Source organism: Callospermophilus lateralis, chromosome 13 (assembly GCF_048772815.1).
Source record: "Callospermophilus lateralis isolate mCalLat2 chromosome 13, mCalLat2.hap1, whole genome shotgun sequence".
Lineage (NCBI taxonomy): Eukaryota > Metazoa > Chordata > Mammalia > Rodentia > Sciuridae > Callospermophilus > Callospermophilus lateralis.
In genome coordinates, this window is record NC_135317.1 from 88,861,899 (window position 1) to 88,888,886 (window position 26,988).

Genomic DNA, 26,988 nt, shown 5'->3' on the forward strand with positions numbered 1-26,988 from the left:
TTAATAATCATTTTGTTTAAAATTGTAGTTGGTCATAGATATTTTCCTATGGTTTAGAGAACAAAAACAAAACAAAATATAGTCTATAGTGTTTTTATTTAGATTTATCTTAGTTAAATTTTCTGGTCGATCACATTTTAGTTGTGAAATTCTAGGTATGTTTTTAAAGCTGAGCTTCATTTTTATATTTTATATTTTTTGTCTTGCTTTAGATACTGTAACATAGACCATGAGTTTCAGTTGAAAGAATATATTAAAAATGTTTATATATAATATGTATCTGGTCTATAGGAGGCACTTCATATATGAAAATGTTCATATCTAAAACATGCTAAAGTGATCCAGGACTTTTTCTAATGTTTCATTTAATAACTACTAATCAACATTAGAGCATTACTAATGACATAAACATACTTCTGTTTATTCTTTTCTTAACTTATTTAGTGGTCTCCCTAGAGTTTGTATTTACAACTAACTTAAATTCACTTTCAAGTAACACTATACCATTTCATGGAGGTGTAAGTACCATGTATAACAAGACAATTTTCTTTCATCCTTTGAATTATTGCTATTTATTTCACTCATTTATATATAAGTATACATAGTGTGTATGTTCATGTGTCTGTATGTGTGTGTAGTAGCATGTGCCACTTATATATAGGTGTACATAGTATGTTGTGTTGGGGTGTGTGCATATAAATATATATTTACATTGTATGTGTATATATGTGTATATACATGTATATATGGCATGTGTTTATACATAAGCACATGCATTTGTTTACAATGTTATATTAAACATATCTAAAAATCAATTAACAATAAGAAAAGTAAAAATATTTTATTTTCATTTATTGGTTTTTTTTGTTGCTCATCTTTTCTTTATAAGTATCTAACCTGTTATTTTCCTTGTCTCCAAAGAACTTATAACATTTCTTGGAAGACAGGTACTGTCACCAAATTCTATTCTTATATCCCAAGAAAGGACTTTGCCTTAACTTTTCAAGGAAAATTTCACAGTATACTGAATTCTAGGTTGGCGGATGTTTTGCTTTAAAACCTTGACTACTTCACTCCTTTTTATTCCTGTTTGCATAGTTTCTGAGCATAAGTTGAATGCAATTGTTATCTTCACTCCTCCACAGATAAATTAGTTCAATTCTCTGGCTTCTGCCAGGATTTTTTCTTCATTTTTGATTTTTCTATAATTGGAAAATGATACACCTAGTTGTAGACTTTTGTTGTTGTGGGTTGTCATTTATTCTGTTTAGTTTTCTTTCAACATCCTGGTTTGGTAGTTGTGTGTGACATTAATCTGAAGAATTCTCAGCCATTATTATTTTTAACATTTCTTCTGTTCCTTTTTCTCCTTCTCGTATTCCCAATGTGATGATATAGTTTTTGTCTTTGTCTCATAGTTCTTGGACATTTTATTATGTTCTTCAAACTTTGTGCTCTGGCTTTATATCTTTGATGGATTCTATCCAGATACCCTCAATTCCAGAGCTTCTTTTTTCAGCTATGTCTATTCTGTTAAGCCAGTTTACAAGCATTCTTTATGTCTGTTACAATATTTATTATCTCTGACACTTCATTGTGGTTCCATCCTAGGATTCTCATCCTCTCTGTCATTGCCCATCTATTCTTGCATGCTGCCTACTTTTATCATTAGAACCTTCAGCCTATTAATCCCAGGGGTTTCTAATTGGCAGTCTTATAATTCCGGGAGCCTGGATGTATGTTTCTGATGCTTCTTCAAATTGGGATTTTTGTCTTGTGATATGTCTTGTAATTTTTTTCTTCGTGATAACTAAACATGGTGAACTTTTTAGAAGAAGTGACTTTCAATAGGTCTTAAGCACTGGTGTGTCAACGGGTGGGTGAGAAAAGCATTTGCTCCGTCTCTTAGTCAGTTTGTACCTGTGGACTGTGGACTTAGCACAGACATGTCTCCATGTTTCTCACCTTTCTCCTCCACTTAGGTGGGCCAAAGTGGGCTAAAGTTGGGAATTTCTCTTCTTTATGTTAAAACTTCAGGTTAATTTGTGATTAATCAGTTTATCCTGTTTATCCTGGAAGCAGACATTGTTAAGAAGAACAGATACTCTAGCATATTTCAAAATAGTTCTTTTTGTCTCATTCCCCTGACAGAATTACAATGTGTTTTGTTACAATAGATCTATGTGAATGAATATATTTGAATCTTTGAATAAAAGGTTTTTTTCATAGAGGAATAAATTTTAGGAATTTGGAGAGAATTCAAAACACTGTTGTTTAAAACTTCTTCAAGGGGCTGGGGATGTGACTCAAGCGGTAGCATGAAAACTTCTTCAAATTGTGATATAAATAAACTGATAACATTTAGCCCAACCTTGTATGAAAATGGGACAATTTTGTTTATATGTAAGGTAATATTTATTTTTTCTAAGGAATCATGATATCCTATGCAGAGAATTATGTCTTAGAATAAAACTGTCTAATAAAAACTTTACTAAATAAGAGTAGCTTATTCTTGCATGTACTTGTTTTTTAATACTTGGAATATGGCTAGTGTGAATGAAGAACTGAGTTTTTAATTTGTTTAACTTAATTCTGATTTTTATAGCCATAGTTAAATAATACAGGCTTAGAACATGGATTTTCTTACATACAATCATATATTGTTCAAGTTTACTTTTCTAAGAAAGCTTTTATAAAAGAAAATAAATAAAGTAAAATACTTATTTAAATTATAGAAATTCTGCAGGATATTGTGCATTATAAGAGTTCATTAATGATTTATAGGGAGAGTTTAAGATTAATTATTAATTTCCCCCAGACCATAACTGGAACAGATTTTAAGTCAAACTTGCTGTGTAGTACTTCATTACCAATTATGTGAATTGTACAATATTATTCAGATTTGTGTAAAATCATTCACACATACTCATGGACATGTACACAGGCATTTACTATAAAATATATTTACAACTTGCTTGAATTTTATTGAAAATTCTAGTGCATTTAATTCAGTTAGAGGAAGACTAGTCTGTATTTTCCATACTAGAAATACTGGGGATGTTTATGCACACTTTTAAATTTACTGAAACAGCATGAATATTTTTATCTGCTGCAAGAACCTGTAAAAGTCTTTTCTAAATGTTCTAAGTCTTTTGCCAAGAGTACTCATTAGCAGAATTGATTCCAATTTTAACATTGCTATGATTGGTATTATGAAACATAGTATCAACTGATTAGTTAGAAATAAGCTGCAACATGAAGTGGCCTTTTTACATTTGAGGGTGAATTATTAACAGGTTTTTATTTTTTTAGGTGAAGTGCTAAGATGTGAAAATTCCATGTTTCTAATAACTGATAAAAATATTATCTATTACTTAAATATTCACCTACTCTATACTTTATCTCTCAGTCCAAAACATCATTTCATGAAAAAATTGAGCAAATAATTGAAACAATTTTAAATCTATCTCGTCTAAGCAAATTTCCTTTACGGAAATAGCTAGGAGTTTGAAGGTGGTAGGAAGAGGGAGTTGGATGTACTTATTTGATGAAATAAAGTCTAAAAGCCAGTAACTTATTCCATAAGCATCAATTCATCATCTCTTCGTGCTTTAACAATCATTGATTGATCATCTATTATGTAGGGGAAATTGTGGCCTATAGTAAAGGACATCATTAAAGGAGCCTTGGACCACGTCCTAAGGAATTCAGTCTATCAGAGAATACCAGCAAAAAAATGGATGAAGCACCATGTGATACACATCCTTGCCCTGTGTGGGGGGCGTTCAGTAGAAGACAGAGTTCTTCTGTGGGATCTTGAAAACAGTAGAAAGCAGATGAATTGATTAACAAATTTTACAAAAAGTTGACTTGAATGTCTTGAATTCGTGATGTTGCGTTCAGTGATATATCCATAGGCCAATTAAGGTAGATATGGAGAAAAGAATGAGAGGGTAATAAGATTCAAGAATAATCACTCTGAAGTTACTAGTCATAGCAGTTTTTTTCTTGCATATCAAAACTTTTGATATATTCTCTTCAAATTATGTATATCCATTGGGTAGTTTTAATCAAAGTATTATGAAATGGAATTATAGAAATATCATTCCTGGTGGTTTTAGACAGTTTAAATAAAGGGCATTTAAATAAACTGTTTTATGACAGTTTAATAAATAGGAATCATAGGAGTATTGAAAAAATTTAAGAATGTAAAATATCATGATAGGAGAATCTAAAAGCTTTTGAATTAAAACATTAGCAATGGAAAGTAGACAGATGCAATAGATCAAAAAACACCAATCCATAATATATATATTTATATTTATATTCCTCTCTCTTTCCCTCACTCTCCCTGCCTACTTTTGCAGTGTGGGCATGAATTGTCCCCCAAGAGGTCATATGTTGGAAGGTTGGTCAAAAGTACGGCAATATTAACAGGTGGTAGGATCTTTAAGAAGTAGGACTTAGTGGGCGAACCTCATTATCAGGAGCCAGCCTTTGGAAGGGATTAAAGTAGTTCTCATGACAGCAAGTTGTATAAAATAGCTCTTGACTTTCCTCTGGCTTCCTGTCTCTCCTCTCTTCTCTCCAGAGTTCCCACCATTGTGATACATATGTCACAAAGTCTGCACTAGAGCTGAATTAATATTTGGGCCATAAAACTTGAATCTTCAAAACTGAGGTAAACAAGCATTTTTTTTTTCTTATAAAGTTCCCAGTATCTAGCATTTGGTTGTAATAGCAAAAAGTGGATTTATACACCTCTCTTACAGAACGTTTCTGTAGAACCAACAGGCATATTTACTTTTCATTACCTTATTTTATTTTTCACTCATTCCCTTTTTATATAGGTGGCACAAGAAGGAATTAGATATAAACAAAATTTTCATGTTTTTCTTGTGTCAATTAATTATTATAGCACTATAACATGATTCTACTAAGTTACAAATATTTCAGTAGAAAGTACATTCTCCTCTCAGATTCTAATTGACTTTGCAATCATAGGTTTACTTTAATCTCTTGCTTTAAAGATGAGATAATAACATTGTTCAGCAGTATAAAATAACCACTGCATATAGTTGTAAAAAACATAAATTTGACATTTAAAAAAATATTTTGAAATATGATTTGCACACTTCCCTGAAAGGGTTATCAATTTACATCTTTCTTTTTTATTTGAACTGTTTCCTCCTTTATTATGTTTTTCTTTATAATTAATAACTAAGACAATACATTTATGCTGAGTTGAGGTATTCTTTACCTATAATGTTATATTTAGAGTGGTTTATGTGTTTTCTATCCTATTAGTTTCTAGATTGAAAACTTTTAAAGAAGAAATAAACAAAAAATGAAATATAATTATACCCTAAATATTGTCAAAGTGCAATTAGGTAACTTGGTATGTAGAAATTAGATGAGGACGTGTTTAAAGTTAAATTGTAGCACAAGATAAGATGATCATTGTTGTGAGTTGCTAATTGTTTCATTTGGCCAGTGCTCTCCAAATATGGAAAAATTTTCTAGTAACTCACATGTGAGCATCTGATATTGGAGGAAGCACAGTGGGAAGTTACTAAGTGACAGTTTTAAAAGATAGGCTTCAAAATGAATAGAACTTAACTTTCCATCTTAGAAATGAACTTCAAAAGATTTTTCTTAAATCAATCAACGTGCCAACATTTAATCTCATTAAGTAGGGGATACGAGATTCCCAGAAATACAAGGCGACTTTTTTATCCTAGTATGAGTCACCAGATTCACATCTCTAATTCATTCCTTATTCTTAATTAGTTTTATATTTAAGTGATGGAGAATTCTGCTCCTAAAGTCAAGTCATTCTATTTTAAGGACAATTTCTATAAAAAATATTACCCTAGGGCAATCAGTCAAAATCCTCTTTCTTGTATTTCCACATTTCTATCTTAATTCTACCAACTAAGTAAATAAAACTTGAATTGAAGCCCCTATCCAAATTTTAAAATTTATGACTTTCAGGGATCTTGTAGATTTCCTAATAATTATAGACCATTGTATCATATTACTTCCAAATTATTTTCTTCTCCAGGTTAAAGATTCTTATAAATTCTTTGATTATTCAGGTTCTGAATCTCTTTTCCATTTAGACAAACTATATTAATTATTGTTTAATTTTTCCATAATACTCTGCTTCATCAAGCATCTAATAAAATACTGTGGATTGTTATATACTCATAGAAGACTGTTTTCTACCCAGGTGAGATTTTCTGTATCAACTTCTAAAGCATTTCATTTATCTGCCGATTCATAAAAACACCATTCTCATGTCCCATTAGATGAAGCCACCGTCAGAGTTACACTAACAAGGAACAATTTTTACAATATAATACTAACAATTCCAAATTATAGAGTAGTCGTAGTTGGTAGCAAGAATAAAACTGTTGTAATATCAAGAACTCTGAATTGTAACTCAGGATACCTGTGAACCTTATTTTTATTTACTTATTTGGTACCTGTGATTGAATCCAGGGTAGGTTTTTTATTTATTTTTTTTTAATAAGCTGCATCCTCAGGCCTCTTTATTTTTTGAGACAGGGCTTTGTCAAGTTGCTGAGGATCTAGCAAAGTTGCTGAGACTGGCTTTGAACTTGTAATCCTTCTGCCTCATTCTCCCAAGTTGCTGAAATTATAGGGGTTCTCCACAACAGCTCACACCTGTAATGTATTCCAAAGTGTAAAACATTATTTTTATGACTTTGGCCAAGTCACTCTGTTTTAGTCAGCTTTTCTGTTGCTGAGACCAAAAGACCTGACTGGAACAATTTTAGAGAAGGAAAAGTTTATTTGGAGCTCATGGTTTAAGAAGTCTCAATCCATAGATGACTGACTCCATTGCTCTGAGCTCAAGGAGAGGCAGAATATTGGGTAGAAGGGCATGCTAGAGGGAAGCAGCTCAGGACATGAAAATCAGAAAGCAGAGGGAGACTCCTCACCAGGGACACAATATAAACCCCAAAGGGACCCTACCAATGACCTACCTCTTCTAGCCACACTCCACCTGCCTCTGGCTACCCACACTTTGAATCCATTCAGTTATATGAATGAACTGCTTAGGTGTAGACTCCAACTGAAACATTTCACCTCTAAATTTCTTGTGTTGACTTATACATGAGCTTTTGAAAAATTTCACATCTAAATCATACCACAGTTCACTTTAGAACTTTTGTAAAATGAGTTTAGTGATTCTCATTCAAACCACGAAAAACCACTGAGGATAATGAAATATGTTATTAAAAGGATAACATATGTCCTTTGCATTGTTGCGACAATAAATAACTTCAAAGGAGGAAAGGTGTTATTTTGATTCACAGTTTCGTAGATTTCAGTCCTTGTGCTGTTTCATCTAGACCTGTGCTGAGACAATACAGTATAGCTTGGCATGTGTGGTAGAGCAAAACTGCTGACCTCTTGGTAGCTAGGAACTAAAGAACGAAGAGAAAAAAGTACCATGGTCATAATATCCTCTTTAAGGGCACACTCACAAAGACCTAAACTAGGCCCCACCTCCTAATGGTTCCACCACACCCAAACGCACCACAGGCTGATATCAACCCTTAAACACATTCAAGATCTAAATTATAACATGTGTGGAAATTCAAACAATAGGAGAAATTTGGGGGAAACACTGGACCAGAAAGTCTCCAAACTTCTAATAATCCCTGGTTTTTATTCACTATGCTGTTTTTTTTAGAATCTTAGAGTAAACATTTTTCAACTTAGTTTTAACAGAATACCAGTGTCTGCCTATATATTAATGTGCTTTTTAGATGATTTTGATGTAAAAATAATTTTGTTAAATCTTAAACACCCACCTCTTAGAATTGTGTTACCTACTTAAAAATAAAAAGTGTATATATATATATATATAATATATATATATATATATATATATATTATATATATATAATTTTTGTATGTGATTCTGGGTATTGAATTTAGGGCGACTTAACCATTGAGCCACATTTCCAGCCCTATTTTATGTTTTATTTAGAGACAGGGTCTCACTGAGTTGCTTAGTGCCTTGCAGTTGCTGAGACTGGCTTTGAACTCACGATTCTCCTGTCTTAGACTCCCAAGTTGCTGGATTATAGAAAAAAAAATCCTATTAAACCTATCCATTATTACTATTTCTCGATGGAATTTTTCTCAAAAAATCATTTATATTGAGTCAATCTACTCATTTATTTTATTTGTGTTTTCCCATTTGCTTATTACATAATTTTCATAAAGTATGAATTTTAATGTCATCTCTATATCCCTATATCACTTAGAATAAAACAAAGATTGGGACCGTATAATTATGTAAACAAACAGCTTCAATGCTTTGGATGTTGACAGATAAACAATCCAAAACCAATACACATTCTCTATGTTTACATAGACATAATGGAATATTGTGTATTTGGGATAAATATAGAAACAAATAAAATATAAATGAGAGCAGCAGATAGTGTGTGTTAAGTGCCAAATAAATGAAAGAGACAAAGATAATATTGAACTGAAAAATATAGGTAGCTTTAGACAGATTTAAAACATATTGAACTTCATAAAATGACAAGATAAGTACTGTGAAGATATTCTGAGTGGAGCAAATTAGATAAGAAAACAAAATTCAGGGGTTATTGTGTTATCACAATACTTGTTTTTACTATTTCTTCTGCCGTCCTCTGGGGTTCAAATGCTATCATTTTCCTTATATCTTCCTTAAATCACAAGTTTTTAGCTCCCATTGCATTTAGAAGCTATTATATGTTCAAGGCAGAGAGGACCATGTGAGGTAGCATGATATAATGGTCAATGCTTTTTAAGTATGTTATCAGGAACAGTTTCTGAAAGAGCATAGGCCAACCATACAGAATTATACAGGCAATTCTGGCTCTTTCCTAAATGCTACCTTTATTGAATCCCCCAAGTGGGGTTCCCAATTCTTTCAAATTCTTATAACTCCAAACCCAGGATTTAGATTTATTTTATCCTTTCTCCCATTGCCATTTTTCTACTAAATCTTTGCTACCACCAAAACAATATTTTAAACTGGTAAATCAGTAAATTCTTCTTTCCATCAGAAATTGATGCAGCATTCTTGAACATCCTTCTTCCATCTTTAAAATATGTTCATACAGTCACTCATCATTCTTCCTAGCTAGCTGGTTGTGATAACTGGCTCATATTCATCTCCTCCACAGTGATGGGTCTCTTGTTCTTGGTTGATGGTCACACACATCCCAATGGTCACATCCTGAAGATGTTATAACATGGAACACTCCTAATTCTAAAATCAGTTATTTTTTGCTGAACAGCTTTAATCTCCCCAAGCTGATCTTTGAAGTAATGGGGAACTTTGATTCCTGTTTTCTTAATAATGCATCAGCCACTGACTTCTCTCCATGGTTCCCTCTATGGTACTGTTAAGGTGCTATTCCCAAATCCCCAATAAAACTTCGGGTCTTTTTGAAACAAAGACAAAGGGGATTTATTCTGGCCAGGGCTGAGGCAACAGAAAGCAAACAGTTCTGCAGCTTTTGACCCCTGAGTAGAGGTGGAAAGCAGCTTATAAGGACTATAAAACCACAAAGAAGTGGGGCAGGAGAGGCAATTAATAATCACAAGATAAATTTCATAAAATGGAAAGTACATTTTCTCAGAAATCGCACCTTTTGTATATACTCAGGAAGGCAAACTTGCATTAGCTCCATAGTTCAAAGATATTGTGGTCAGGATGCAAGTGGGAGGGGGTGGGGGTGTCAGCTTCTGTGCAAGTGGGCTCATGTGGGAGGGGGGGCAATTTCAAACAGGGTGAGGTGTCTGAACAAAATGGGATAACTCTGGCCTAATTTTCAAACCAGCTCATAACAATACCGACATCCTCTGTTTCATTTCTTGCTCCAATTCTCAGTCTGTTTAAGTAGAACTTCCAGAGATTATCTCAGAGCCTGAAATACTTGGACCATTAAATATTAATAACATCATAATGGATTCCTTAAAATTGCTAAACCATTGTAATGCGTGAACAGAGTAGAAACATTTCATATTTTTCTCTATTCTGTCCAGTTCTCTTGCATGTAATGTCTTGAAATTTACTTTATTCTTCAACTTTGTTTAACAAAAAATTGCAATGTATTTTATGCGCACTTTTTCCTAAAATTTTTGAAATAATTTTGTTACTATGGAAGTATTTTCTAGATCTTGCCCCGTCCACATTCTCAGGAACTTTAGTTTTGCATTCTGTTTCACCCAACATGTTCCCTCTTTACTAATGCTATCTTATCAACTTTAATCTATTATTTGATATTTAGTATATTATTTGACAACTTTAATATATTATCTTTTGTGTTTATGCTACTTTATAACTGTTGCCTATTCAATACCAAATTTTCAAAGTAAATATTCTATAGTTATTTATTATACTGATAAGGACAGATACTATACTTGAACTTAGCCAAAAGGTCAAAAAGTGATTCCACAGCTATTTATAATTTTCTCTTCCTATTCTATTCTGAATTATTTCTATTCCATTCTATACACCTCCCTCTAGTAATCTGAAACTGCTCATACCAAGCTCCCCAATGGATAAGTTAAATGAACTTGAGACTGTTAAGTCCTAAGTAAATATTCAAAGATCTTTGAAATAACTTCCCGTTTAGAATGACGTCCTTCTCATGTCTTACAGGACACCATCCTAAGTTTGTTTTTTTTTCCATCTAGATACTCTGTTTTATTCTTTTGGTGCTGGCTTTTTTTCCAGGATGTGAGAAACTTTCAGAATTATGTCTAAAACCTGATCTCAGCTCATACAGAGTAATCTCATGCATTCAATAATTTTAATTAATACATATTTATCAAGCAACATTTTTCTCTATTTTTTCAATATCCTGTCTTGGGTTATAAATGTTTGAGCAATACACATTGATAGATAATTTCACCTCAATAATTTCAAGCATTTCAAATGTAGAATATCTAAAATATATCATACTTTATAATATACTATAAATACTAATACTATGTATACTGTAAGTGCTATATAATATTTTCCAAATATCTTCTTTTCTAGTTCTGTGTATTATGAAATACCTACTACACATCTGCTCAAAACAGAAATCTGAGTCACATTTTTTGCCTCCTACTCCTAATCGACACATAAGATGTATTAATTGTATCATTTTGCTTAAAGTTTCTCCATTTCCACTGCCAGTATTCGAATCCACAATTCATCATCTCTCTTCTTGATTGTTTGACAGAGTCCTAACTAGATAGTCCAAATAAATTATTTTCTGCTTAAAATCTATTCTTCAAACTGCACCTTGAATAATATTTTAAAAATAAATATCTGATTATGTCAATTGCCTTCATTAAGCTCTTCAGAATCCCTTTTGGCTAAAGTAAGCAAAAATATTTAACATTGCTTTCTATGCCTTACCGGATGTGTTCTCTACTTAGTATTCCATTTATATCTCCCATCAGGTTAAAAAAATGCCTCACACATTTATAAGCAATTTTGAAATAAATGCATGTTCTCAGCTACCGAGAGTTCAGTAATTTTATTTGAAGGAATTTTGCTTTTCCTGGAATGAATACTTTTAAAGTTTTAGTCATTGAAAAGAAGTTCAGCACAGATAGCTAAGGAATGACTTCATTTTTAAAACATCACCTCAGCATGACATTTCTCTAAGATGGAATACAATAATTTAGCCCACTTGTGACAAATATTTTTTAAATATATTTATCACTATAAGGGACATATGGAATGTGTCCTTGTCTTGAAGAAAGCTCTATATTTAGTTTCAAACTTCTTACCTCAGAATTTCTCAACCTCATTTAAAACACATTCAATCATGGAGGTAAGGGAATGTTTGGAATTGCCTCATTAATTAGTGTATGGCTTGGAAATTTGTTCATAGAGAACACTGACATTCAGTTTCATTTGTGTAATAAATGTATATTTCCATGTGAGAGTTAAAAGTCTCCTCCTGAAAAGAATGCCATATTTTAACAAAAAATGTTGGAATTTATTGATTTTATTTTAACTCAATAATTATATACCAAATTTATTATTTACATAATCCAATAAACATACCAAATATTGAAATGTAAATTGGGTTAAAATCAAATCAACTAATGACCTTAGCGTTTGCTAATTTTCTTTTGTGGGCAAAAAAGCTATTTTATTTTATTGTCTAAAATATTTAGATAAAATAAGATACAAAGGAACACTTTGAAGATGGTTGAGTAATAGCTGATCAGAGGAAATTAATACCTTCATCAGTGTAGGTGCATTACTGTAGAAGAATTTTCCTTAGATGCCATGTGAAATAATCTTTGAAGAAAATATTCAATAAAAGAAGGAAAAAGACATGTAGCTAATTTCTGTCATGCATGGAAATAAGAGTATCCAAATGATGACCTTTCTAGCCTCTTTGCCAGCAAAAAGAGGTCAATGAAACCCATGTGCAGTCTTGGTTTTGGAGTTATGGTAAAGCTTCAGATTGGAAGCCAGGCACTGTTGTCCAGTCTCTGTTCCTATCTACTGGACATCTGTGCTATGAACATGTTGAACAGAACTTCAACAAATCTCTGGTAATAATGAAATTATTTTAAGATTTTTGTCACTTACTAAGTAAAGAGAAACAGTATAAAATGAGTCTGGCAACTAGTCCTGCTGCCTTCCCCTAGACTAATCTCTTGTTGGAAAAATTTCAGCCTCTTTTGAGTAATTGTTCCTTCTCATTTCTGTAACTGGCAGACAAAACAAGTAATTCTTGTGACTAATTCAGGAATGTTTGATTTCTTTAACATCTGTGTGTGAAGATTTTCTTTGGGAGTCTTAGCTAAATAAAATGCATGGATCAAACAGTTTAAGAAAGTAGTGAGATGTGTTCGGTGAAAATACAGTAATTCTCTATTTTTTTTTTATTGAGTGGAATGTATTCAAATTCATTTTGAAAAAAAAAATAAATTTTATATCTATTCTACCTATTTATTCTATGTTTTATTTTTAAATAACTTTGTCAGTTCTAGAATGTTATACCTTAGCAAAAAGAGAGAGAGAGAGAGAGATTGAATTTAAATTTTAAATTCATTTTTTTAAATTGTATTAATTTCTTCTAATTTTTAGGATGGCATTCAATACCACATCAAATTTAAATTGATGACAAACTTAGGTATAAATTTAATAAGTATTTACACAGTAAAATATCATAAACTTTGTTTCTAGAGTCCCTTTTAAAACACATGCCTCTCAAAATTAGAGCCAGTCTAGTTTCATTGTGCTTTCTCATAAAATTCTACACTCAAATAGGAAACAGAGCACACAAAAGTTAGATATTCAGATTTTTTTTCAATTTATTTGTACATTTATTTACTTATTTAGCTGGGGATCAGACCCAGGGTTCATCCCTCATGCTAGTCAAGTGCTCTATCCCAGAGCTATACCCATAGCCCTTTTGATTTTTTTTTTTTGTTTTTTTCATCTTTCTTACATTTGATTCAAGTGAGTTATGCATTTCCATTTTTACCCCAAATACAAATTGCAGAATCACATCAGTTACACATTCACAATGTTTACCTAATGCCATATTAGTGACTGTTGTATTCTGCTGTCTTTCCTATCCCCTACTATCCCCCCTCCCCTCCCCTCCCATCTTCCCTCTCTACCTCATCTGTTGTTGTTCCATTCTCTCCCTCCCGCCCCCCTTTCCCCTCACAACCTCATATATGTGATTTCATATAACAATGAGGGTTTCCTTCCGTTTCCTTGCAATTTCCCTTCTCTCTCCCTTTCCCTCCCATCACTCGTCTCAGTTTAATGTTAATCTTTTCCTCTGCTCTTTCCCTCTGTTCAGTTCTTAGTTGCTCTCCTTAAATCAAAGAAGACATTCGGCATTTGTTTTTTAAGGATTGGCTAGCTTCACTTAGCATAATCTGCTTTAATGCCATCCATTTCCCTGCAAATTCCATGATTTTGTCATTTTTTAGTGCTGCATAATACTCCATTGTGTATAGATGCCACATTTTTTTTTTATCCATTCATCTATTGAAGGGCATCTAGGTTGGTTCCACAGTCTAGCTATTGTGAATTGTGCTGCTATGATCATTAATGTGGCAGTATCCCTATAGTATGCTCTTTTAAGGTCCTCAGGGAATAGTCCGAGGAGGGCGATAGCTGGGTCAAATGGTGGTTCCATTCCCAGCTTTCCCAGGAATCTCCATACTGCTTTCCATATTGGCTGCACCAATTTGCAGTCCCACCAGCAATGTACAAGTGTACCCTTTTCCCCACATCCTCGCCAGCACTTATTGTTGTTTGACTTCCTAATGGCTGCCAATCTTACTGGAGTGAGATGGTATCTTAGGGTGGTTTTGATTTGCATTTCTCTGACTGCTAGAGATGGTGAGCATTTTTTCATGTACTTATTGATTGATTGTATGTCCTCTTCTGAGAAGCGTCTGTTCAGGTCAAATGATATAAGATTTAAAAATAAGAAAGATAGCACTAGACTTTCTCCTCTATAATATTACAATGTGTTACTAAGAAAAATAAAGAGTGGTTATGAATATACCATTTGCACAAAATTAAAGATACCCATAACCTGATACAGAACATATAAGAAAGATTACCATATGCACTTATCTCCCAAGAGGGATATGGAATGAGACTAATTAATAATCCTTATAGTCCCAGATGTCAAAAATTTTATGATGCTCATCTCATCAAACTAAGTGAATATTTTATTCTTAAGAATAAAAGTAGTTGGCACAGTGGCACAAGCCTATAATTCCAGCAGCTCAGGAAGATGAGGCAGGAGGATCTCAAGTTCAAAGCCAACCTCAGTAAAGCAAGATCCTTAAAAACTCAGTGAGACTCTCGCTCTAAATAAAATACAAACAGAGCTGGAGATGTGGCACAGTGTTTGAATGCCCCTGAGTTCAATCCCTGGTACCCCAAAATTTTTTTAAAAATAAAAGAAAAGAGTAAAATCAATAGTCCTCTGTTGCATACACTTAGGAAAGGTTTGACACTTTGTAGTAGGAAACAGGGAATATAGAAACATAAATGTTTCCTAGATAAAAGGTCTATTTTTTAATAGGAGAGATAGAAAATATTGTAATCATCACAATATAAACAAACACAAATTTACGAAAACAAAACAAATATAAATGAGTATGTAGAACTGAAAGAAGAAAAGTGATAAAAAATGAAAGGTTAGCAAATGAAATTCAAATTACATACAAATTGTCATTGTACTGAGAACATGAATTCCCATCTAAAGACCACATTCTCTGGCTCCTCTTGAAACTTGTGTGGCAAAATCATGATATAATTGACCTAAAAAAGCACTTTCTAAAGTGGATCTTGCTTACCTCCCCTTCCTATAGTTTGGGACACAGGTATAAATGTCATCCATCTTGGGTACCTTATGAAAAAGCAAGATCAAGACATGGCATAATAAACATAGAGACTTATAAAGAGAAATAAATAACACTTTGACCATGAAATTCAAATTTAATGTCTGCCTATAAGGTATATAGAGAAAAACTAATAACTTCTTAGTGAGGAAACTTGGCTAATGTCCTTAAACAAGTAGTTAAATATTAACTTCACTGGTGATAAGTAATGTCAGTCTCAGCTACCACCAAATATAATGTGAAAGGAGACCATGGTTACCATCATGAATAATACGAACACATTTTAAAAATATAATACCATAAATTATCTTACCAAAATATTATTAAATATATATTTAATTACCAAAAATATTTAAATGCATTTATAGAAATTCAAATACATATGAACAGATTTATTTAATTAGCTAGCAGGATCTTAAATATAAAAGACAATTATATATAGAGAGATACATATCTATATATCTTTATAGATATATAGATACATATCTATATCTTTATCTATCTATCTATAGATAGACAGATAGATATGCATATGGATATAATAGCTATGGCCTTAATACAAATATAATACATATCTAAATGATGTATGGAAAAAATATCTGTTTTATATGTATAATAATGTGTGTGGTATTAACTCCATATAATATAATCCACAGTTTTATGTAATATAATGCTACCTTTTTTTAACCAATGGCTAAAATAATATTGACAATTCTTCAAAGACTACTAGTTTTAGGCAACTTAAATACATACGCAAATAGTTCATCCATAGACATTACCTACTACCTATCTAGAAGTAAACTTTGTCCTCTTGAGAATATTGTTTATCCCAGTGCCAGAGATACCTTTCCAAATTACCAGTCACTATTCTTCAGATTGCATACTACAAGAAATGACATAATTTTTATCATATTTTGAAACTAGTGAACAACCCCAACCCAACAATACCCTGTGGAATTGGATAGTAAGAGTGGTGTAGTTATATGCTGTAATTTTAATACAAGTTTTTCCAGTATAATTAGTACATAAATATAAATATACAACAGTTTGCTTGTGAATAAATTACTTTTCAAAAAATTCATTAGTATTTGTAAATATTAAATTCTGGAAAATATAAAAAACACAACATTAAGGTCAAGTATTTATTTTTTTATGGAATATTGTATACCATTGAGATTGTAAATAGTCACATTTGCATATACAATTTAACCCCAAATAAGACCCTTTGTATTATTTTCACAAAATGTATTTTCAATTATATAGTCTTAAATATATTATTTCAAATGAAAATCAATATTATCATACATTTTTCAAAAAGGAATTTTCTATACCTACTTCCTCAGATATATTATTACCCTCCAGTTTTCACAAAATGTATGATACCTTTGTTAATTTCTGCTACAAAGGAATTTAGAATTTCAATATGAATTGTACCAATGAAGAATTTTATCGTTTGAATGTCACTAACAACTTGATTTTATGATTATATAAAATGTGAAATGAAAATGAGATTCTAAAACAGCCTTAAAACTACAGCTGAATAAGAGCAGTTAGAAAAGAGAAAAAAACTCATAAATTACATGGATTAGTGCAGGATCAAATAATAGTGGCAAAGAAAGTGGGTGGCCATTTCTCATCTCTTGACTAGTCTGTTTCCTAGGAAACAAAGACTGAATGATTGTACAAATGACCCTGTGCCTGTGGATTTAAATTGATGAAATTATATAGAACTATAGTCTATGCAGAACAAGAAAAGTAATTGTTAGAATGACTGTTTATTAGGTAAAATGGAAAAGTTTAAAATACTTTTTACTTTCCGAGAGTTTATTTAAATAAATTATTATTAAAGTCCCTATCTTATCAAATCATAAGATGATAATAAAACCAGTCAACCAGAATGCTAATTAAACACTTCTCTTTAAAAAAATTTCTGAATAGAAAGCTATTCATTGGCTCAACTTTGGTTTCTACCAGTAGAGCTAAACTTGATTCCAACAGATATCCAGATGGCATCAATAGGATATTATTTTGACTAGCAGCAAAGGTTTATTAAGTGGCCTCTATCTGCTGGACATTCAGGAAAACTAATCCTGCATGAGCAACTGCAGAGTGCCTGCACAGAGTTTGACAAATACATCTCTGTCATAAATTTTACAATATATAAGAGCCTGGTGATACATTACCTATGATCATTACAATAACTCTCTGTGAAAAGATCCAGTAGTCATTAGAAAGATAAAAGAATTTGCCTCCTTTTGAGAAAATAACCTTGGACTCCTCTTAGAAATTCTTTTAGAAATTTAGAGATCGTGGCTATATATGTGTGTGTGTGTGTGTGTGTGTGTGTGTGTGTGTGTGTGTGTAGTTTGTTAGTACAATGATATTAAACAGTTCTGATTTATTCTTTCCACTTTGAATGATATGTGTTATATTATGACATAATCGAATAAAGAATGTTGAATTAATTGTAATGAGGACTAAAGCAGAATTAGAAGATGGTAAGTTAAATTTCCTTATATTGCCATGTGTGGTGGTGCATGCCTGTAATTCCAGCAATTTGCAAGGCTGAAGCAGAAGGATAACAAGTTCAAGGTGGGCCTCTGCAACTTAGCAAGACACTAAGCAATTTAACAAAACCCAATATCAAAACAAAAAATGAGAAAGGCTAGGATGTGGTTCACTTTTAAACACCTATGACTGATTGCTTATTAGGTAAAATGTAATAGGTTCAATCCCCAGCACCAAAAAAAAAAAAAAAATTAAAATTAAAAAGATTCCTTCTTATCTCTATAAATAAAATGTTTAGAAATCTAATAGGGACAGGATTACTCCTGTATATAATCATGTATACACACACACGTGCACACACACACACATACACATAAGTATATATATGTGTGTGTGTCTATATGTATATATTTTATATACTTTTATTCATAAATATTCATAGAGAAGACATTGATGTAGGTTTTTGGAAAGCAATATATATATAAAAAGGTATAAACAAATAATATATATGTATTATTTGCCTATAAATAATTTAAAAATTATGGGGCTGGAATGGTGGCTCAGCAGTAAAGTGCTTATCTAGCATGTGTGAGGCCCTGGGTCTGATCCTCAGAATCACATAAAATAAATAAATGAAATAAAGGTATTTTTAAAAAATAAATAAACTAGAAAAAGAAAATGACCTTTCAAAAATAATTTTAAAATTAATAATATAAATATTAAGCAATCTAAAATGATTAGTTAAAGCTATTATAATATGAAAATTCAGTACTTGATGTGATGAGAAAGATATCAATCTATAGAGGCAAATATTTGCAGCACAAAAAGCAAAGTATTATTAAAACAATGTTAGGTTTATAGAAAAATTACAAAGATAGTACAGAGTTCCCACATAAATTCAGTTTCCACTTCTTTAATGAGATTCCTATAGCACGAGAATCAAAACCAAGAATCAACAAATGGAGTGGATTCAAACTAAAAAACTTCTTCTCAACAAAAGAAACAATAAGTGAAGTGAATAGAAAGACTACAGAATGGGAGAAAATCTTTACCACAAGCACATCAGACAGAGTACTAATCTCTAAGATATATAAAGAACTCAAAAACCTTAATACCAAAAAAAACCCCAAAAAACAAATAATTCAATCAATAAATGGGCCAAGGAACTGAACAGACACTTCTCAGAAGAGGATATTAGCATCAATCAACAAACATATGAAAAAATGTTCACCATCTCTAGCAATTAGAGAAATATAAATCAAAACTACTCTATGATTTTATCTCACTCCAGTCAGAATGGCAACTATCAAGAATACAAACAACAATAAGTGTTGGCGAGGCAAAAAGGAAGACTCAAACAATGCAGGTGGGAATGCAAATTGGTGCAGCCAATATGGAAAGCAGTATGGAGATTTCTTGGAAAACTTGGAAAGTAACCACCATTTGACCCAGCTATCCCACTCCTCAGTTTATAACCAAAGGACTTAAAAACAGTGTACTACAGGGACACAGCCATATCAATGTTAATAGCAGCACAATTTACAATAGCTAATTTGTGGAACCAACCCAGATACCCTTCAGTAGATGAATGGATAGGGAAACTTTAGTATATATACACAAAGGAATATTACTCAGCATTAAAAGAGAATAAAATCATGGCATTTACAGGTAAATGGTTGGAGATGGATAATATGACATTAAGTAAAATAAGCCAATCCCCAAAAAACAAAGGCCAAATGTTTTCTTTAATATGAGGATGCTGACTCATAATGGCAATGGAGGTGGGATGCACAGGAGGAACTTTAGATAGGGCAAAAAGAGAGGGAAGGGAAGAGAGGGGACAAGGGGGTAGAAATGATGGTGGAATGAGTTAGACATCATTACCCTAAGTACATGTATGAAGACATGAGTGGTGTGAAAATACTTTGTGTACAATCAGTGACTTTTATAATTGTGCTCTCTCTATATAATATGAAATGAATTGCATTCTGCCATCATGTATAAACAAATAGAATAAATAAATAATTTAATAAAAATTCAATTTTTCCTATTTTTAATTTAATATTAGCATAGAAAATTTGTGTCAGTTAATCAGCTAATACACTGCTATGCACTAACAACTATACTTTATTTAGTTTTTACCTACTAACTTCTTCTGCTCTAGGGCCCCATCCCACATAAGACATTATATTTAGTTGTCAATGTATCTTTTTAGGTCACTCTTGTTTGTGACTCTTTCTCAGACTTTTTCTTTAACAATCTTGACAGTTTGAAGATTATTACTCAGGTGTGTGTGTGTGTGTGTGTGTGTGTGTATTTAAACAATGTCACTTATTTGGAAGCTGTCCTATTTTTCCCCTAATTAGAATTTGGTTTGGGGGTTTGGCTAGGAAAACCACAGAAGTAAATTTCCATTTTCATTAAATTATACAAAGGAGCTAATATCTACCTTATTTATTTATCAATGTGTAGTCCTTGATAGTATCAACTAAATCAATGTTTGTTATGTTCACCACTATTAACGTATCCTCCCCCCATTACACTTTGAAAAAGTCACTTGATATAGCTTACACCCAAGGAGTGGGGAGTTTTGTTCCCTGTCCTTCAGAGTGTTTATTTGTGATTACTTTAATTCTTCTGCATGGATGCCTATTTTTTCTTGTTTTTTAATTATTCAGCATGTATTTCTGTCAGCATAAACTCATAGGTACTTATTTTCTACTTTGTGTTATAATCCAAAACTTCATTATTTGTTTGGTTGCTCAATTTTTTTTCCAGCTTTGATGACTGCCAGCACTTTCAGTTGGAAAGTATGTCACTTTGACATAACTCCAATATTTTTGTTTCCTCTTTCCTTACTTTTTGATACTACAAATGCTATCTTACACATTTTGATGCAATTATAAATGATTTTTAAAAGAAATTTTGAATTTAAATTGTTCATTTTTACTGTATGGAAAAGCAATTATCTTTTGTTTATTTATCTTGGACATAATAGCTTGGCTATATTTGCTTATTATTTCAAGGAGGATTGTGTCAAATTGGGGGATTTTACATAGAGCATCATGTCATCTGAGAATTAAAGTGTCTTATTTTTTCCTTCCCAGTCTGTGCACAATTTATTTCCTTGTTGATTATACTAGCTATAACTTCTAGAAAGAGGTTGATTGGAAAGAGAGAGAGGGTATTTTTTGAATTGTTTCTTAGTTAGTTTGGGCTGTCATAACAAAATACTGTAAAGTGGACATTGTAAACAACCAGAAGGATTAATTTATCACAGTTTTGGAGGCTGAAAAGTCCAAAATCAAGTTGCTTGTAAAACAGTGTCTAGTAAGTGAGCCCATTTTCTGTTTGCAAATAGCCACGTTCTTAGCATCTCACAAGGCTAAGTGAACTCTCTTCTCTTCTCATAAGGCCACTAAGCTAATCATGGTGCATCTATCTACCCTCATGACTTCATGTAAACTACTTTTCCAAGGGCACTCCACCAAAAAAAATCACAGTGGGATTGAGAGTTTCGACTTAAGAATTTTGAGAGACTATAAAGATTTAACCCATATCAACTTGTTCCTGAGTCTCAAAGCATCACTTTCTTAGGACTAAATATGTGGTCAGCTATAAAGGTCAGAGTGTCATAAGATGGCCTGGGATCATCCCATGAGTTTCCTCCTTAATATGAATCATCAGATGTGACCACGGAACCCACCAAGTGTAGCTAAAGTACTAACATCCATGGAGAACTTACAAGAATTAGAAGTTACTTACCAGAACCTGAGACAAAGCATTCACCTTCCTTTGGTCATGGCCAAATTCTTTGCTACAAAATGGATGTAGAATTTTTGAAAATTGACCATCAAATATTCAAACTGTAAATATTATATATATATATATATATAATATATATTATATATATATTTGCATCTAGTCAGAAAGCAGTTCAATTGGAAAATCACATTCTTTTTTAAGTTATGGATTCAAACAGTGAAATAGGAACACAGTGAAAATGTAGCGAATTTAGGAGAATGTGATTATGTATTGCATGGATGGCTAGAACTTGAAGGCAAGACTCTAGACAGAAGATAGAAGCTGAAAGATGTCTCTGAAAACCTGCATAATTATTTCTCTCAGTTTCTTTGACAACTAGCTAAACACACATGCTCCAAATTTCAGGAACTAATTACGGAATGCTTACTTTTGAAGCTGGAGACAAGAAGAGATTTCAGAGCCTTCACAATGATATAGAAAGGAAGTTCAACAATAAATTCAGAGTGACATGTACTAGGTGAGAACCAGGCATCTTCAAGTTCAGACACTACAATAGCATTGCTAGAGATGAAAGTTGCTCAGAACAACAAAAACAACAGGATTACGATTTACTGTGAATAATTAATTCATCTTATTATAGAGAAGGAAATGTCTCAGATCTGCAACTGGCAATCTAGAAATTCAGGATAGCTCATGGTAAAATTGCCACCCAAGTCCAAGGACCTGACACCAGGAAAGCAAGTGTGCAAATTTCAGTCCTACTTTGAGCCTAAGGCAGACAATAGATGTCTCAGGTTCAAGGCATTCAGAGAGAGAGAATTCTTTCTTACTTAGCCTTTTACAGATTGGGATGACACCAACCCATGTTGGGGAGAATAATCTCCTTTAGTACTTCCATGGCTTCATGTTAATTGCATGAGAAACACTCTCATAGGCACCACTAGAAATAATGTTTTACCAAACACATGGAAATACCACAACATAAAATTTACCATCTCAAGTGCCATATCTTAAAATTTAAGGCTAATCTATACTAATGAAGATTAAAGCCACCAAGTCTTGACAGATTAAGGTGGTCCGCAAATAATTTAATTATCTGGTTGTTTTTAAATAAGTTTTAGAACAATATGGCATAATAAAATTACAATGATAATCTACAAGGGCCAATGTACAACAAAAATATGATGTGAAAAATAGGCAAATATAGTCTTGGAGGGGAAAAAAATCATCCATAAAAGCATTTGCTGATGTGAATAGGATGTCAGGGACTTTGAGTGTAGCTAAGAGGTACAGTATATTATCAGTTAATTGGATGGGCATTATGATATAAAAAATACAACAAAAGAATAAACTATTAATGTATAAGCAGAATTTAGAAAATATATGAATGAAAAGGACATGTTTTGATGTAAAATAAAAATTGTTCTATCACTCACTGTTTTACAAAAAAGTCAGCTTTTTCATTGCTGGTACTAAAAAACCTGACAAGTATAATTTTAGAGGAGGAAAAGTTTATTTTGGGGATCACGGTTTCGGAAGTCTCGGTCCATAGATGGCCAGACCCATTCCTCACGGCTTCAGGTGAGGCCATACATCATGATGGAAGAGTGTGGCAGAGGGAAGCTCAAGATATCACACCAGGAAGCACAGAGAACCTCCACTTGCCAGATATAAAATATGTACCCCAAAGGTACACCTCTAATGACAACCTCCTCCAGTCACACCCTATAACATGCCTTCAGTTACCACTCAATTAATCCCTGATAAAGATTAATTCCCTCATTGAGTTAAGACTCTTCTAACCCAATCATTTCACCTCTGACTATTCTTGTATTGTCTCACACATGAGCTTTTGGAGAACATATCACATCCGCATCATAACACCCACCCAGGCTCTAAAACTAGCAAAAGATTCTTAGGGTACAAATAAAATTATGGTATGATTGTAAGGCTTTTAAAAAAATATCTCATAGAAACTCATTATGATACCTGTGACCCACCACTCAGCTATACAGAAGAGATTCATAGAATCTTAAGGGCATTGTTTTATAACCAACTGACAATCTACCCCAAACTGAGTTATATTTGAAAAAAAAATTTGAATGTAACTTTAGGAATCATGAAGTGGATCACAATCATATTAAAAAGAAATATACACTTATTAAGAGAGATGAAATAGATTGAACTAAAAGGACAGCAATAGTAGAAAATTTTTAAAAGTCTCTGGGGTTCCTACTTTCTAGAGAGGAGGCAGTTTTAGTAAGATATTCAAATGAAAACATAAGCTTTTTCACATTTTATAGGAAAGATATCTCAAAGAGGAGAATCAAAAGCAGAGAAAAGTAAATTATGAAATGACACTCAGCAAAATTGAAACTAGCCAATTAATATAATTCACTATTGGGAATTATAGTGAATGTGACTGACTAGATATCAAAGACTATGTGCTTCCTGTTCTTCCCAAAATGAAAATATCTTTGATAAAAATATTGAGCATACAAATTTTCTTTTTATTTTGTAGTACTTGGAGTAAAGAGGAGTCATAACTCCTACAAGGGCTTTATCACTATGGGACTAAATGCAAAGCACAAGATACTAGACTTGAGCAAGATACTATAATTGTCTGAAACTTTTGTAGGTCTTGGTAGATTTTAAATAATCAATCAAATTGGAAAGAGAACATAGACTATAACAAGATACATTTGACTGTATCTTTTCAGAGTCCCATCAAGAATTGGAGTCCCTTGAATCTGATTCAGTCTACTTTTCTTTTTCTTGAATCCAGTTAGATTTTTTTTTTATGCTTTTTCCCTAACAGAACGGACTGGACATAAGTTGTATGGCTTTTGATTCTAAACTTCAAAAGACTTATGAAGTTTTTGCTATCATTCTTTGAGGCCCTGAATATACCTTGCTGTGAAGAAATCCAAGATGGCAGATCACAGGAAGAGACAGCCAGTAATTTCAGCCATTTCAAACATCTCTGCTAAAGCCATTGATATGTAAGTAGGGCTCTAAAAGACTAACAAATCTCAACTAAGTCACCAGTTGAATGTAGTTCTTTGAGCCCAGATGAGAATAGCAAAAAAATCAGCTCATGCAACTCATAGAATTGTGTGTAATAGTAAATGGTTGCTGTTTTTAATCTACGGGCTGTGAGTTGTTTTTTTTAAATACAGCAATATATATCTTATAAAACTACGAATCTTACATCATGTGTGTTTATAAATTTCTAAATTTTGAAAGAAAGGATTAAGGAAGAAAAAGAATAAGAGTTATCCCTGGCTTGTTATTAAATACTGTATTATGACCTGCAAGCCTTCTGTGGTTTGAACACTACCACCTGTTTGGCCTGATTCCTCATCATTTTTGCCCTTTTTCTGAGTTCTAAGCATACCAAAATTTTCTCCTCTCCTTTTTCTGAACTCTAGGGTTTTATGATATTCTCTCTCCCTGTTATCTCTTCACTTAGCTCAACTAGAAAGTATTTTTAACTGAATGAAAATGAAAGCACAGTATTTCAAAATTCGTGCAATACAGATAAATCATACCAGAAAATTTACAACTTACATCATCGCCATGGAAGAGAATAAAGTTTTAAATTAATGGCCAAAGTTTTCTACCATATAGACTATAATAAGAAATTAAACTCAAATTAAAAAATTTTATAACAAGATTAGAAAATAATGAGATATAAATTAACAAATAGGCAAGAAAATAAGTAAACCCAAATACTAATTATTTGAATTGTTTGATGTAATTAATAAATCCTTAGTAAATCTGAAGCAAGGATATGTGAGACCAATGTATACTATTAGAAATGAAAGAACTATAGAAGCTTATTTAAGACACACACACACACACACACACACACACACAATTAGAGTAACAATAATTAGAAAAAGAATAACTGAAAGAAAAACATTGCAAATGATTGCTATTCCATGTCAAAAATAATTGGCCTGGCAAGAGAAAAAGTTATTCAGTTAACTAGTGCAGTTTTATTCATAGTTATTGGCATATAAACAATGCCTACTTATTTGAATTTTTTAAAATTTCAACTTTAAGAAAAACAGGGCACTTTATTGAACAGAAAGGAAACACTGAATGTTCAAGAATTAACCAGCTATGGGTGAGAAGTTGTACAGGAATTCCTACACCATCACAGACAGCCAGATTTCAACCCTTCCTCTTCAGACTGAATTTCGGTATCGGATTTGTGTATTTAGGTTAGATTAAGAAGGGGCCAAACAGAAGACAGTGAATCAAATCAAGCCAATCGCCCTGTCAGTCTGTCCCATGTAGACACTCTGTAAGGGTGAAGAGTATCTCCCTTCATCAGGAACATGAATACAGTTGGAGCTGGAATTGATGACTTATCTTGAGATATTTTGGACTATCTACAAATGTTCCCTCTCTCTTCTTATGTAGTTCTTAATGCTCTGATATGAAGCATTAAACATTTCTAGGAGTTTTTTTTTTTTTTTCTTGAAAGAGAACGTAAGATTTCAAGAGGTATACAAAGAAGAGGTCCAGCTGAGCACCCAAGTCCCTCAGCTTTCCAATCCAATGATCTATCTGGGTGTTCACAACATTAACCAATAGTCCCATAGCCCGTTTTAGATGTTCCATGGGACTTTCATTGCTTGTGTGGCCCATCCACTCTAATGTTTAAGCCCTTAGCAGGAGGCTCAGAATCCCAAATTCCACCAGAAGGGAATCAGCTTCTTTAGGTATACCTCATTATTGTTGTCAGGAGGACCACATACTGTCAGAGTCATTCAAACACAGGGAATCCCTATCTTAGTGTTTTCAAAGGCAGGGAGGTGCTATATGGCCAGGTTATGAGCCATATTCAAGAGTTCATTATCATAATACTTAATTGTCATGTCACCACAGGGCAGCTTGAACTCTGTTATTCTGTGGGCAGAAAGGAAAAGTCCCACAATCCTTAACATGGCTTTAAAGACTTGGGTAGTGGAATCTTTTTCAAAAGAAATTTTTGATCATAACTTGACTGCTTTTTAAACTTGGATGAACTTCCCATTATCTTTAAAAAGAGGAACACATACCATTACAGCAGCTTGAAGTGAAACTGAGGCAACATCTGGGCGACTTCATCTAAGTGTCTCTACTATACTGTGGCTTTTGACATGTGAATCTATCCAATGCATCAACAAGTCAACAGATAGTTCCCTAGCATATCATTTGTGTTGTGTTGGCCCAACCTCCTATTTATTTAAATGTTTAATACAGAGTTTAATACAGATCTCTTTC